The 16,940-nt window shown below is 43.4% G+C and overlaps 1 protein-coding gene and 1 pseudogene across 2 annotated transcripts in view; one reads left to right on the forward strand and one right to left on the reverse strand.

Moving 5' to 3' along the window:
• The window catches only part of CAB39L (calcium binding protein 39 like), a 902,920-nt gene that overhangs the window by 684,237 nt on the left and 201,743 nt on the right, over positions 1 to 16,940 (forward strand). The window lies entirely within an intron of this gene.
• On the reverse strand, positions 9,782 to 10,451 carry LOC147698372 (homeobox protein Hox-B1-like; annotated as a pseudogene).

Raw genomic sequence — 16,940 nt, forward strand, 5'->3', positions numbered from 1 at the left:
GGGTCTTCAAATAACCTTTCATGTCACCTGCAAGGCACTCCTGCAACACAGATAGAACCATTTTTCAGTCAGCTTTCCAACGGTAGCTACGTTTTAATAAATGACCACAGCTGTTGTGGAATGGTGCCAGGAGAATGCTATCTCGTAACTGTTACTTCCAGGGTCGTTTGCTGTATACAAGTATTGTATCCAAACATCAATCCAGACATGGAGACGGCAATATGGCCTTATGTGAATATCTCTTCTATTCGAATGATACTTTAAGCAGAATTAAGTCTATTCTTTTACAGACTACTGTGCCTTTGACCTCATTCAAAGAAATGTATGATCTGCAAGTTACAAGGACAGCAGCAGAGATACATACCCTTTTATCGACAAATTGCCCCGTGCATTTCGTAGACATGTTAAGTCAAATCTTAAACATGTCTGATACCAGTGGCATCACACATGTATTTAAGACAATTTTTTCGGGACTGTTAACACCATTTGAAACAGTTCTGGGCATCTTCCCCAATTTTGTCCATTATGTCTTTGGCGGCCTACCTTTAATTTTGGGACTCGTAGCAGGGATTTTATTTTTGTTCCTTTTCATCCGATATGGCAAGCCAATCCACAGACAAGACTCCAGCAACAATGGAAGAAACGATCCTAGCAATACGATACCGAGACCGTATCACGAAGGTCCTCGGATTGGCCCGGTTAAGAGATCTGAGTACAACTTGGTTTCTTTCATTCAGACCAATCTGGCAGGATTGCATCTTACCTGTGCTTCAATGTCTGCTATGCGTAGAAGAATGCGTGTTGGACGTCTGTCTTACACTACCATCAGCAGTACCAATGGATATCGATACTTTGCTTTGTCCAGTAACGACTCATGCAACGTGTTGTCCCCAGCGGCTACCTATTCTGATGACGGCATTCGTTGAGACTTCACCATGGTGAAGTACGAGAGGAAAGCAGCACCAAACAGGTAGGTACAACCTTCTGTGAGCATTGCTGATCCAAACATCGATGATAGCAATCACGCACAGAACTGCAGTTACAGTATTTTCAAAATTGGTCGAACTTTCACCTGATGTTGTAGACCAATTTTTTGCAAGCCTGTCTGATATGATGTTCTTCCCTGAACAACAGGAATAACTTTTAAAAACAACAAGCACACAGCGTTCCCTGAACTCTGAATTCGGCCTTCAGTTTTGTTAAACAAAGCTTCTGAAAACATTTGGAACTATTTTTTCCCCCTGAAAGCGAAAATATTTTTCTTTCACATCAAAAATATTTACCTTTTTTTTCCGGCACATGGTACTCTGCTTACAGTAGAACTATTCTTAGAGAACAGAGCTTCTATTTTTAGAGACATTAGAGACAATACTTTACCTCAGCCTCTAGCACATGTACATTATCGTATAAATATGTGATGAAATGGTCTCGACCTTCTTTTCTGTATACAGAGCCATTTCATGTGCAATTTTCGCAATTCATTCAGCTGATATATATATGCATTTAACTGAATGATAACCCTACTTGAAAAACGTACAGTACCAATACTCATTTTTTGTGTATAAACCATGCACCATTTCAAATGCAATTATGTATTTTGGGGTGGGTTGGAAAACGCACCTGCATCGTATGTTTAATATTCCTTATTTTGTAGTAATGATGGACATTAATACGTGGAGTGGGTGTTGTATTTCTATCTAGGACCCTAATTCGATATTCCCGATTCATGCCCTTATGTGGTTATAACAAATAATATCCTTATAAAGGCATAAGAATCATATCCATATTTAGTAATAGCCCATGCAGTCCACAACACGGCAAGGCTACTCCCATAGACTCCTAGAAAGCACAACGCGTTCTTTAAACAAACCAATCCTCCAGCAGCCCGGGAATTCCCCCTGCTTTTGTTTTTATTTGCTCAAGAACTCCTGGAGTCCAGAAAGAACTGTCAGTTCTTAGTGACGTCTTATGTCCAACCTTAGGTCAAACCCGGCACCTTTCAGGTATAAATATACCAACATTGCCTTAAGCAAACACACAGTGGTGGGGAGCAGAGCGACGTTCTACTTGCCCGGGAGCCCAGCTGTTGCTAGAGCCGAAGGAAAACGCCCCTCCCTTTGACGCACTGAGAGAGACGCTGTCTTTTTCTCCAGCCGAGGAAATCCAGCTCCGGTGTTCCCGAGTCACCCATGCGGGTTGCTGGGAGATCGAGTCCTGAGAAACGAGATACAAGACCTCCTTCATTCTATAACCAAGGTACGGAGCTGATTAAAAACTTTAGAGAGAATTCTTGATTCCGATACTTGGCAAAAACCTAACTTAACTTAAAACTGCAACTTACTTACTCCTTCCCACGTATTAGGCTTAGGTCAGGTACACCGGGGTAGACGTATCTTAGAAGCACCAGTTGAGTTCGTTAGTCAATGTTTTTATGTATGTATATATTTTATCCATTTTAAAGTATCATGTGGCTAAGAAATCATATCAATGCTTTTACAGTATTATTTCATAATACTACTTTTACTGTACGCACTTTACTTGATAATAAGTATTGCAATTGTGGCAATTCATTTCCCTTGCATGAGAAAGAAGACTGCTCAATAAAATAACACCTTTTATTGAAAACGCCTGTCTCTCTATTTCTCTGCACTCTGGTGAAATTAAGCATGCACGATTGACTGAGTGAAATAGCTGTCTATTGTTTTCACACAACTCTAGAGATACACTCTTTATTCTGAGGGAGCAAAGTTGTCATGTTTATGCGGTTGTCAGAAACTAATCCCTTCTTGTCTAAATCAGGACGGTTAACCCTTTCCTGAATATTCATGAAAGTTTCTAGTGACCTCTGAGCTAGCTGGCAAAACTAATTAAGTCTAACATAGTCAGTAGAGACCTAGATGACCTCAGTCCTACGTCTATACTGCTGTTTGTTATTCCAATGCGCAGAGCCTATTGGGGAATATAGGAACTACACTACACTGCAACGCATTAAATAAAAAGGACTCTTACCCAAAGAAGGATGAGGTGTAACAGGGTAAGACCATAACTTTTTTTTAGTTCATCGTCCCAAGATAATCTGGATTTCCTGCAAAGTTGCACAGTATCCTTTATAATTCTATTCAACCTCTCCACAACACCATTACAGGATGGATGATAAAGTGGAGTAAAATTTTGCTTAATACCATTAATAGAAAGAAAATCCAACATTTCGTGTGACTTAATCTGTACTCTGTTATCAGTTAAAATTGAAGCAGAAAAACCTTCTTGAAGAAAAATAGATTCCAAAAATGTAATCACAGATTTCGTGTCAACTTTGTCCACTACACTTAATTCAAATCATTGTGAAAACAAATCAACCAACACCAGAATAGATCTACTAGAGTCATCAATCCAAGTAATAGGACCCATTATATCCAAAGCTACTTCTTCCCAAGGTAAGTTTGGAGAATGAACAGTACCCAGAGGTGGATTAAAAGTTTTTTTTTTACTTATCAGAAGTTTCACAATTGATACAAGCTCTCACTATTTCCTCAACTGCTCTGTCCACTCCAGGCCACCAATAAGAATCCTTGACTCTAGATTTGGTGCGAGTAATACCCGGATGACCTTCATGCGACAATTGGATAATGCGTTCCCTTAAAGACGTGGGAGGAATTACCTTATTACCTCTTAAAACAAAATTGTCATTCACAGTGAGTTCATCTCTGATCTCCCAAAACGGTCTTAAACTGTCTGACAAATCCTCCTTGTTCCGAATGTTCCAACCATCAATAACTTTAGACTTCACCTCTGCCAATAACGAATCTGAAGAATCTGCAACTAACCAATGTTCTTTGGAAATGCTACTTCCTGAACCTTCGCTAAAAATTATATTGGCTACAGAAAAATCATTCCAAGTACTGGAGTCAATTTTGGTCACTGGCAATGAAAGTCTGCTTAAACAATCGGCAATGACATTCTTGGCCCCAGGAACATACTGAATATCAAATAAATAATCCTGAAGGCGCATAGAGAGCCTGGCAATCCTTGCAGTAGCTTTGTACTATCCATCAGTTGTCAATAGTTTAGTAAGTGATTTGTGATCACTTCTAACACTGAACTTCTTTCCCCATAAAAACTTTCTAAAATGTTTCAAACTACACACCACAGCCAAAGTCTCTCTTACAATAACAGAATATTTCTGCTCAGAAGATGTAAGAGACCTCGATGCAAATGCAACAATAACTTCTTTATTGTCTTCCTGAATTTGAGTCAAAACACTACCTAAACCACTGGAACTCGCATCTGTAGTCACAATAGTGGGTGAAAGAGGATTAAAACCATGCAAATTTGGAGCATTACAAACATCTTTCTTTATCAAATTGAACGCTTGTTGACACTCATCAGACCATGAGAAAGAAACTTTATTTTTACGCAAATTTCTCATAGCTTGAGTTTTACTGGAGAAGTTACTTACAAACTTGGAATACAATTCTGCTATACCAAGGAATGATCTTACTTCATCCTTGGTTTTGGGAGCAGGAGCATCTAAAATTGCTCTGACAAGTTTTGTTTTAGGTCTTATACCAGAATCACCAATCTCATGACCCAAGTAAAGAACCATGTTTTCAGAAAATTTGCATTTTGAAGCTTCAGCAGTCAGACCATAATTGTCAAGAACTCAAAGTACTTCTCTGAGCCTAGAATCATGTTGCACAGAATCCTGACCCATGATAAGGATATCATCTTGGAAAAATGTTATGCCAGACATATCCCCAAACAGTTGTGCCATCAACCTTTGAAATACCTCAGCCGCGGATACTAGGCCAAAAGGCATTCGTTTAAAACAAAAGCATCCAAAAGGTGTGCAAAAAGTTCTAAGACTGCGACTGGAACGATGTAACACAATTTGATGATAAGCTGACGATAAGTCAACTGTAGAAAAATACTTGTATCCACGAGTTAAAGACAGCATCTCGTCAATCCTTGGTAAAGGAAACTGGTCAACAATTATGTTGTCATTTAATTGTCTTAAATCGACACACAGACGGATTTTTCCATTAGAACGTCGAGCGACAACCAATGGAGAAACCCATTCAGATGCTTCAACAGGTTCAATAATTCCACATTCTTGTAGTTTAAGCAATTCTGTTTTAACTTCCTCTCTTACAATTAAAGGTATATGTCTTACCTTGTGTATTTTGGATACTGAGTTGGATTTAAAACTAACACGGTGGGAAAAACCTGTAAGCTTACCAATTTTCCCAGAAAAAACATTAGGAAATTCTTTCACAACCCAATTTTTTGTTGTTTCACTCTCACACGCCACAATAACCTGCTCTGGACTGTTTGGATCAAAAATTATGTTCAACGCCCTTTGGTCCTTCCAACCTTAAACGGAAGGACCATCTACAGCAACATACAATTTGCAAACAGCAGAGCGACGTTTAAAGTCGAAAACCAAGGAGCGAAAACCCAATAAATCAATTTTATCTCCTGTAAAATTTTCTGGTAATACACCAGGAGGTTCTAAATGTGGGCCAAGGGCATTGACTAAATTAGATTCCCACACACTCCTAGCAATGATAGTGAATGGAGATCCTGAACCTGCAGCCACTTGTAATGGAATTCCGCCAAATTTGACTATACACAATGGCTTGCTACTATCTTTGCCCTTAATGTTTAAAACAATATTGCATTTTCTATTGTCAGGAGCATCAGATTCACACGACTCTGAATCAGAATCGCTTTCATTCAAACAGGAAACTTTTGGAGTTTGAGTACTTTTCCTTTTGGAAGACTTAGCAAAACTTCCTACAATACCACAATTGGAACATTAAACAGATCTGGCAGGACATTTATCAGAACTGGTGTTGTGGGACTTACTACCACAGCGAAAACATGCAAATGAAGTGGGGTCAAACTTATTACATTTAGCTTTAGAAATTAAAATTGGAAGTGTTGTTAGAATATTGTTTTTTTTTAGAAAAATATTCTTTTCCTTTCTTAGTCACTGAGATATTGTTCACTGAAGTAGAAGATTAATTCTGTTCTGAAATAGCTTTTGAACTCCTTTCAGATAATTCGGCTTTTTTGACAAGAGTAATGACATCCTTGCTGCTGGAATCACCTTCGATCCATAGTCTGTCTTGTATGCCTTTGTGTTTGGAACAAACCACAACTTGGTCCCTAATTAGGTCATTGTGTAAAGACCCAAATTTACAAGGAGCAGCAAGGATTTTTAATGCAGAAACAAACTCTACAACAGATTCATGTTGCAATTGCGAATAATGATCAGAAAGATCCATTATGGCTGCTTTGAAAACATCAATGTCACCAGCTCTTTCAGGCTTCTGCATTTGATTATACACTCTTAAACTTTCAGCTCCTAGACAATAAAGTAAAAGTATTTTCTTTCTTTCAGGTGATAAAATTCCAATATTGTCCTCTTGAGTTGCTAAGTAATGTAAAAAGTACTCTTTCCATTCGAGCCATTTAACAACTGGTTCACCCGGAGATGGTAAAAATTCCTTGGGATTGTTTACATTTATGGAAAGGCTAGAAATAGCAGTCCTGTTGAAGATGTGGCATTGTCTGTCATTTTGTCACAAAAATGTATAAATACAGTACAAAAACTGAAAATATAATTAATAATTTGGCTTACTTGAGTTTAATCCAAAGAATATTTATTTCCGATGTGAAAAACCCATAAATCGTGCAATTGTGTGAAGTTCTTTTGTTACCGGTAACTTGTGCCGATAAAATAATCAACAAGATGGCGGTTCCCTTGAGTCAAGCAGCGTGACCTTTGCGCAAGGATGTAACGTGCTATTAGCAGAGTCCTGAAGATTCGCGTGATGTCACCATGTAGCGTATGTCAAGAACGCAAGGCAACACACACGCGCAAACAGGCGATGGAGCTGTAGAATTCAAATGATGCGCAGGTAATTTTAAAAGATGCACTCAGTTAATAAAAGTTACAGTGGATATGTATCCCACACTGTAAATAAGGTCAAGAGTTACTTACAAATACAGGAACTTAACTGTTGCCGGAACACTGCCACCGAACTCCGCTGAACCGTAGAGATTTTTTAACGTCATCCGGTTGGTGTGGAGGCTTTTGCAGTATTGTCCGGTAACCAGGAAGATCCGAAGTAAAATTCTTTTCTTCAAAGAGTGACAAATGAAATGAGCCAAAGCATTAAAAAAATGGCAAAGTAAATGTTCTTCTCTTCTCTTTTTCTTTTTAAATTCTTCTTCTTTAAAAAAAAAAAATATATATATAAGTTCATAAAGATGGTCGTATCCCGAATCGTCGCCAAAATACTGTAGTATCTTCATGAAATACAAGAGAATTTAAGTAGAATTTCAATATCCTTTATTGGATAAAGGTTACATACATCTCATCAAGTATCAGCCTCGTAAAGTAATCCAAACGGATCACTCTAGGAATGTTGTGACATAAAATAGAATTCAATGACAAGAACACTTCTAAACTCTAAAGAATTAATTAAATAAATACTACTTACACGTTACTACACGCAGCATGCCACCATTGCTACAATTCCAATCCAACTCACATAATTCCACTACACACCACATTCCTACACTCCATAACACATGGCTAAAAGACATTGCCATTTACAATGCCATTAGCTCTAACTCAAATAAATCCGAGACCTATTGCATTTCCAATGCTTGTTTGTTTTGTTGGAGTTACTTTTTTTTTGTACTCAAGTCATTTGTGACTGCATATATTTTTGAAGCTGCTTTGTTTCTGTACATTATTTCTGTTTAATGGACCCTCCCATGCTGTTTTTTCACCCTCTCCATTTTGTCACCCTTCCTCCAGCGATGCAGAAGAGTCGCTTTCCCTTTTTTTTCACTTTTATATAGCGTGAATTCGACTCAAGGGTATTGGAGCGCTTTATGTGGCCACCAATTACATTACACCAAGTCCCATTCATTTTTGTAGGCACAGGGAAATTAAGTGATTTGCACAAAATTACAGGATTTTGAGCCAATGCTAAGATTCGACTCTGGTTCCCCAGCTCAAAACTTGGCTGCTCTGGCTGTTACACCACATCTTAATATTCGATATGCATCCTGCTTTAGTAAATCATGGATAACAAACTAGTGCAACCCAGTCTGGACATTGTACACTGAAAATACATGTTTTTACAAAGATGTTTGATAATCTGAACAGGGAATCTCAGCAAGTTCTTATGCTTTTCTTAAAGGTGCTTGCACCGCATCACACAATGAATTAAACCTCTAGGTGAGTTGATAGTTGAACAAAAGCCATCAGCTGCCTGGTGTTTACATGCCAATCCTGTGACTTTCCTTTTATTTGAAACTTTCTCATGATCCTGAAATCCAAAGTCGGCAGCTCTGTCCATTACGCCACGTCCTCTCTTCATCTGTCGGGTGTGTTTTTTGCGGGTCAGAGACAAGAGGGCAGAATTTCCTCCTTACAGAAGCTTGTGTAGCAGTTAGCCTCTACACTTGAGGAAAAAGTTAAAGATATTCATTTAAAGTGGCTTTAAGCAATGACTTCTCCCATCTGTAATTTTATTGGGTACTTAAAAAAAAATGAACGATTGTTACTCCTTCATTAATTTGATAGAAACCCCTCCTCCCTTGTGTGCCTAACCCTCCCATCCCTTCCTCTGTTTTTAGGTCTCGCTCGAGACCTATTGCTGCTAAGATGCCTGTCAAGGGAGACAGACCGGTTCACGAGCTGCTCAGGGTCTGTGGACGCGCTTACGCAGGCCGGCCGTAGGCACACACACACGCGCATACACACAGACAGACGCACACATGCACGTGCGCGCACACACACACACACACACACACGGACAGACAGACACACACACACGCCCACCCCCCCTTACCTGCCGCTGCCGCTGCATGGAATGACTCACATCTTCTTCTCCTGCCTCGATCTTTGTTGTTTCTCCTGTTACTGCTTCCTCCTCTATATCTTGCTCTACCTTCTTCGCCGGCGGCAGTCCCAGGGCTGGTCCTAGGCATGGTCTGTATGGGCAGCTGCCCAGGGGGCCCCGCAGAATAGACCGCAGATCAGTGGGCCCGGCCCGACATGAAATGCGGAAAGTGCACTCGCGCAGGCAGGAAGTGGAACTAATGCACGTCACAGTGCGCGCGCGCACCCCTAGTGGTGGTGGTGCTGTGCGCGGTGCGTACGATGTGGATCACAGGGCCGTCAATTTGGTAGCGCTACCAATGACGGCCCTAGACATCATTTTTGCCAGCCCCCACTCAGCAGTGACACAGCACGCCCTCCGCACGCGCTCCCTGGCCTACAGTCTCTACTCTCTTCAGCCAGGAGCAGGGTGGAGTTGGGAGTCGGTTTGGGCCACGTTGTCATAACGTCTTAGATGAAGGTAAGATCACAGTCAGTTTACTATCTGGTTGTCACACAGGTATCACTGACTCTTGAACATGAGATATGTGTGAGTCCATTGCACATATCACACAGGCCTCTCCAGCCCCCGAACATGAGATCTTTGTAAATACACCTTACAAATCACGCAGACACCAACAACCCCTGAACAAGAGATCTGTGAGACTACACAAATCACACGGGCCTCTCGAGCCCCTGAACATGAAAACTGTGTGAGTCCACTGCACGGATCACACAGGCCTCTCCGACTTGAGATCTGTGGGACTACACTGGACAGATCGTGAGATCACTGTGAGTGCACTGTATAGATGACAGCTCTTCTGGTTGGAGCATTGCTGCTCACTAAAGAGCTCTATAAACTAAAGTGAACAAAGCCACTTACCGGTTTTGGGGGGGATTTCTCTTCACTTTCATCCAGTCGAAGGTGTGCGTGGTGGAGGCCTGTTCGGGGTCTCAGAGAGGCGAGGTGGGCATGTGAGTGTAGGTGCCCTGCAGGAAGCCCTGCTGCTCCTGTAGAAAGGGGTGCTGCTGCTGGTAGAGGCCGGGCCCGGGGGAGGGGCAGTAGGTGTCCGTCAGGCTACCGAGGCTGGATTCTGTGTTGGCGGGGCATACAGAGGGCTGGAAGTACATCCCCTCGCCCTCCTGGCTCAGGTAAAACTGGTGCCCGTAACCTGTGCCCCAGCTTTGAGAAGGGTACACGGGCGCCTGGCCAGGGTATGCCAGGCCAGCCCCCGATGGGTAGGCTGAGCCCTGTTGATGTAGCTGGCTGGACACAGCTGCGCTGCCCCCCACCATGAAGCTCCCGTCTCCATTGTAAGTGTCAGCACCTGAGCAGGCCGGGAAGGCTGGGGCACCCTGGCCCAGGGGATGGTGGTAGCCCTTGGGCGAGTTGGCGCTCATCCCGTGGCTACAAATTGCATACTCTAAAAAGGAGTTCATCCTGGGATTGTCCATCTGCCACTGCCAGCGGAGTGACAACCTGTGTGAGAAGACTCCTCCTGCCCCGAGACCTTTGGATACTGTCAGAGCTGTGAACGTTCCCTTCCATGGATGGCGAGCCTTCAATTCTCGTCCCTGCACCCAGGACATGTGTCTCTGGTGAGGAGCCAATGGCAGAGGACCTCCTGAAGCCTGTCCCATATCTGAGCCCATCGATCACCCCTCTGACATTTGCATGACAAAGAAACTTCAATCAAACCCGGCCCATCAATCTGATAACAACACACTCTTTGCTGACGCTCACATTGAATAACAGAGGAACCTGGGATTCAAATCCGCTTTCTATTCATACTGGTTTCAGTTCACTCCCAGGCTTTTCTTGTTATCACCGAGAAGCTTCAACACACCGAATACCTTTAACAATAGGATACTAGTGAGAAATCTCAGCGGGGCGCACACTTCACGAAGAGATCTGTGGGAATCTGCAAGTTACAGTTCTACATACTACCTGAGCGGACTCAGCCTTTCATCATCCAGAGGTTCACACACTGAAGTTGGCAAATAAGGGCGTTGTTGTCTTGTTACAACTGTGATTACTGATGTTTTTAACTTGGCAAGGACAATTTTCGATTCTAATTTTTGAAATACCAGCCCCTTTCACCCTCTCAGATATTGTATGTGTCTGTCTGTGTCTCTCTCTCTCTCTCCTGACTGGCATTCAGACTCCGAGTGTTTTGTTTTGAAAGCGTTTAAACATTGCAAATACTCCACCTTGGTGTTTTGTTTTAACTAGATAACAGTACAATAAAAGCCAAAATAATTTGAAAGTGGTGCATTTCTTAAACATTTGAAAACGTTATGCATTCTGTCAAAATAAAACTCATAAGTCAGTGATACTCAGTGCCCTGTTGATATATCATGTTAATTGGTCCTTTGTGCCTTTCGTTATTCACGATTCGCCTTTTGCACCTCTGCGTCTAGCACTCTTGTTACCTTTCTTCTATTCGCTGGGAAAAGACACAGTGCATAGAGCAACAATGCGTTGGATTACTCGTAAAAGGACGTTTTCTTCCTACTTGCTTTTGTACTTGGTGTGCTTTTTATAAACATGGATAATTCAAAATCCCTTTGGAAGAAAATAGGTTGAGGCTTTAAGTAGTACTGCTCTATACCAACAGATGAGAAACAATTTGTGTCCGGCAAATAAAATAACAGAATCTCCTGCTGGTTCGGATCTTTTAATCTACCAAGGTCCGCACAATTAACCCCTGTTCCAAAACTACTAGCAGACAATTATGCTCATGGCAGAGCAGCTAGCGGTAAAGGCAAAGTGTGAATAGAATAACTGCGCATTGTTGCTACATTATACATACGACATCTGAGTTGAGTTATAACTTTTGATAACCTTGTTACTGTTGGTTATTTTGTTAATCTTATTTCAATAACTCAAGGCTGCTACATACACCGCGAATATTACTGAAACTTGGTTATTTTCACACAAATGTCCACCCTCCCTCCATGTTGCCTGTCCATGTTGCCTCCCGCCCGCACAACCTCCCTCTGTGTTGCCTCCTGCCTAAACCGTGTTGCCTGCCGCCCACCCTCCCTCCGTGTTGCCTCCGGCCCACCCTCCCTCCGTGTTGCCTCCCGCCTAAACAGTGTTGCCTCACACCCGCCCCGACACTAACCCACCCTCCGTGCTGCCTCTCGCCCACCCACCATCCGTGCTGCCTCTCGCCCACCCACCCTCCGTGCTGCCTCTCGCCCACCCAGCCACCCTCTGTGCTGCCTCTCGCCCACCCAGCCACCCTCTGTGCTGCCTCTCACCCAGCCACCCTCCGTGTTGCCTCTTGCCCAATGTGTTACCTCTCGCTCAATGTGTTGCCTATTGCCCACCCACCCAGTGTTGCCTACCACCCACCCACCCTCTGTGTTACCTACCACCCACCCTCCGTGTTGCCTTGCGAACCCCCAACCACCGTCCGTGTTGCCTGCCGCCCGCCCACCCATTCCCCGTGTTACCTCCCACCCTTAGTGTAGCCAATCGCCCACCCACCCTCCGTGGGGCTCACCGCTGGCCCACCCATCCTACATGTTGCCTAACCCTCCGTGTTGCCTAACCCTCCGTGTTGCCTAACCCCTGTGTTGCCTATCCCCCGTGTTGCCTATCCCCCGTGTTGCCTATCCCCCCTGTTGCCTATCCCCCGCGTTGCCTAACCCCCGCGTTGCCTAACCCCCGCGTTGCCTAACCCCCGCGTTGCCTAACCCTCTGTGTTGCCTAACCCTGCGTGTTGCCTAACCCTCCGTGTTGCCTAACCCTCCGTGTTGCCTAACCCTCCGTGTTGCCTAACCCTCCGTGTTGCCTAACCCCGTGTTGCCTAAACCCCGTGTTGCCTAACCCCCCGTATTGCCTAACCCCCTGTGTTGTCTAAACCTCCGTGTTGCCATACCCACCCTCTGTGTAGCATTACACCCACCCACCCTCTGTGTTGCAGCCCACCCTCCGTGTTGGCCTCCTGGCCACCCACCCTCTGTGTTGCATCCCACCCACTCACCCACTGTGTTGCAATCCGTGTTGCAACCCGCCAACGATCCTTCTGTGTTGCCTCCCTGTTGTCTAACCACCCACCCTCCATCACTGATGCCTATCTGTCACTGTTGGCTCCAACCCACCATCCCTCCCTGTTGCCTCCCATCCACCCTTGCTCCTTCCCTGTTGCCGAAACGTGTTTCGTTCCAAACGCCCTTCCTACATCCGTGTTGCCGTCGACTGCCCTCCCTCTGTATTGCATCCTGTTTACCCTCCCTCTGTGCTGCCTCTGCCCTCCTTCTGAGTTGCCTACTGACCGCCCTCCCTCACTCTGTGTTGCCTACCATCCACCCTCTGTGTTGCCTCCCACATACCCGCCCTCCTTCTGTGTTGCATCCTGATCTATCGCCCTCACTCTATCGCCCTCACTCTATCTATTTATCGCCTTCACTCTATCTATCGCCTTCACTTGATCTATCTATCGCCTTCACTCGATCTATCTATCGTCTTCCCTCTATATATCTATCGTATCACCACAGCATCAATCTGTGCAACCTTTCAACAACAACTGGTTCAAATATGTTCTCTCAATGTTTCAAGCTTTATTACAAATGAAACAAAAAGATGTTAATATTTCACTTCTGTTCTTTGATTTTCGTCGCAATAAAATACAATGAACATAATCTTCACAAAAGTTATTTACAAAAGTTTGAGCTATTGCCATTATAAATTACAATAACTTTTATTTAAGTATTAATTATTAAAGCCATTGTTATTTGTAATATCAATACATCTAAGTCACGTAAATACAACACATATTGCATTACAAATGGTATAGGTGTCACATTTGCGAGAGTTAAAACTATTGGCATTGTAAATGAAAAAGCCATTAATTTGGCTATTTTCAAAACCAACACATTAATAAAAAATATGTGTCATTTACAATACCAATAGGTCAAACTTTCCTAATGCGAGACCTATTGCATTGCAAATGCTTGTTTACATTTGTCACCTTCCCCGCGATTTCACCCAATCCCCACGCATTCCTTCCACTCTCCGATGTCTTTCCCACCTTGTTCCCTCATGTTGCTTAATCCCGCCACACTCCTATTGTTTTTTACATGTCGCACATCAGCGCGGGCTGCTGTGCAACAAGGCTTAAAGTAAAAAAAGAAAATTTAAAGAGCTATGACGTGGTTAATGCTGGCCATGTCATAATTGCTTTTTTTCTTTTACTTTAAGACTTGTTTACTTCAAGACTTGTGCAACATGTAAAAAAACACATTGACAAAGCTAATAGACTTCGCTTAGTTGAAACCTATTGGCTTTGCTAGTGCTTGTTTTTCATCTCTGCTTTTGCACTATTTCCCTGTCTTTTACTCCTTCTTTCTCCCATTCCTATCTTTCACTGTTGTGCTTTGGATTACAGCCATGCTCCTTAGAAATGCCTGCTGGTGCTCACCACCTGCAAACACTTTCCTTAAGCACTGTGGATACCAAATAATAGGGGGATGGGCTGTGGTGGAGTTCTAGCCATTAAGTTCTGGGGAGTAATCGGTTTATACTACGAGTAGTTAATACATAGTAACATATAAACAGAAAATACAGTATAGATATGACTATTGCATGCATCTTTGGAGACACGTAAACTTCAGATCACTCTTGCTTTATTTTTTGTTTATGAAATATGCTCTTAATATTTTCTACGTTAAACATCAAACTATGCATAAATAAACTCATGTCACAAAGTGTCGGCAGTTTTAGGTGAGCATTATACATAACCATCTTCTCCCTTGTATTATGCTCACATTATCATGCAATGTACTTTAGCCATCTCTTAATCACATCATAGGTATCAAAAATAATAGAGAACATTAATTCCATTTCTATAAATATTTTCAGTTGCTGCCCAGCTGTTATTCCATAACATAAAATACTATCCAGGCAACCATGTATTTAGGAATTTCTTTTGGAAGCCCCTTGGTTTACATACATAGTTCTCCGCTGCTCTGCACCAATCCGCATTAGAGTGCCACTTGTCCAGTTCTGGCGCATCTACACTGCCCCACATCCTAGCAATATGTCTGTGGACCATTATCAGAACAATGTCACATATTTGGGTGGCGCTCCCTTGAACCATATCGCCAGCAACATAGTTTTTAGGTCTCGCAAACCTGCTTTGCAGCGTGCATTCGCTGCTCGTTCAAGCACATTTCAGGAGCGGAGTGTAGGCTTGTTCCTTGTTTCCATTGGCTTGCGTCATTGTGCATGCTAAACCCTGGCTTTCTATTGTAAGTGAGGCTTTTTAGTCCCTCCTTGTTACCACCCTTTCTCCTTTTGGCCCGCTCACCTGGACTGGATCTTTTACTCGCGGCTTGACACAGTGTATTTTAACTAGCCGCTAAGCACTTTTTAGGTCTCGCACCTTTTCTATTTCGCAGAAATAGAAACCAGGGGTGAGTCCTTATGTCGCTGATCCAGTTCTTTCCCCAAAGGCTCTCTTCAGGCAGCTGATTGGCTCTCAAGGAGGATTTCCAACAGTTCATGTGCAGCCCAATCATGTGACCTGCTCTCATGCACGAGCCTTCAAAGCCTCAGCCATTTGCTTCCCAACCAGCGCTGAAGGCTTATTCACGGCCGCAGGCCGTGACTTCAAAGGGTTCCCCTGCCCCGCCCCCTGCTTCACGGCCATCTGTTCCCCAGCACCTCCCCTCTCTCTCCCCTAATTATTCACTGCTGGCCGCCTGGCACATCTAGTTTTCCACGGCTTTCGTTTTCCGCTTGATTGGTTGCTTTGCTAATGCTTGTTTTCTTTGCTGCTTGCATTTCCACATCTGGCAGCTTCCTTAACTTACCCGACCCCGTTTATTTATTTACGTTTAATTTATTAATAATTAAATCACGCTTAAATGATGCAGCCCTCGCTGAGGTTCGAACCCTGTTTTCCTACTCCAAAGTCAACAGCGTTATTTGTTGAGCCACCTCCTCGCACAGTTTGTTGTACTTGGTTTCAGATGTTACATTTGTTCATCTCAGCCGTGTTTTTTTTTATTGTTCTTCTCAGCCTTGTTTTTTTTAAATTGTATCTGTCCCCCCTCAGTGTGTATTATTTTTTTTATTTGTTTCTACCCACCCCCACTCCGAGATTGACGTTTACTTGTTATCTCCATGCATTCTTTCCAGAGCTTCGTGTGAAACTAGTGACGTCTGAATATGATTTGGGTGCGTGCATCACGTTGGTTCGCTTTAACGAAATAGACTCTGTGCCATTGTTAACGTCTTGTGCGTTGTCCTTGTTTGTCGAGGGCTGGGCTGAGCCCTTCTGATACCCCCGGCTGAAGGCGGGCTCCCATAAGTGCTGATCGCTTAGCCTGTGACTGGTCTCTTCCCAGCGCGGTGGCCATTTCATATCCAGAGTTTGAAACTCTGGTGGTGCCTTTGAGCATATACCTGGGCGCGTGCTTGACGGCCCTGGCTGTGTTTATTCTCCTCCCTGACACACAGCGCCATCTAGCGAGCTAGTCCATCTGTAAACAATGTTTTGGGTCAGCTCTCTGCTGCTAATGAGGGGAGCCTGCGGAGTCTGCCGATAATGACCTGTAGTCTTTCAGGTAGCGCGAACTCGAGCCTAAGGTATTGGAACTTTTTACAAAAGCATCCGTTGCATTACAGACAGATTTTAGGCACGGAGAGATTAAGTGATGTGTCCAGAATCACAGGATGCTTGAGCCTCCCGCCATATTCAAACCTGGTTCCCCAGCTTTAGGGTCTGCCGTTCTAGCCGTTAAGCCACATGATGACCGCATTAAGCTGTTTGGCACTGAACATGCAAACGGAGCGCAGCTTTTTGGTGATGCTTTCTGAGGATAAAGAGCCTCACTGTACCATTCATCACTCGCTTAGACTTTGTTGCTAATATTTAGGTTGTGTTCGTGCTGGTGGAAGTGATTAAAAATCGAGCGAAGTTAGTTTCATGCTCATCGGTCTACTGTATTAATTGAACGACTGGAGATGTTTTTAGGTCTAGGTCTAGGGTTTAGATTTAGCACTAAAAATGTCCCGCTCTTA

This window comes from Lissotriton vulgaris, chromosome 8 (assembly GCF_964263255.1).
Source record: "Lissotriton vulgaris chromosome 8, aLisVul1.2, whole genome shotgun sequence".
Lineage (NCBI taxonomy): Eukaryota > Metazoa > Chordata > Amphibia > Caudata > Salamandridae > Lissotriton > Lissotriton vulgaris.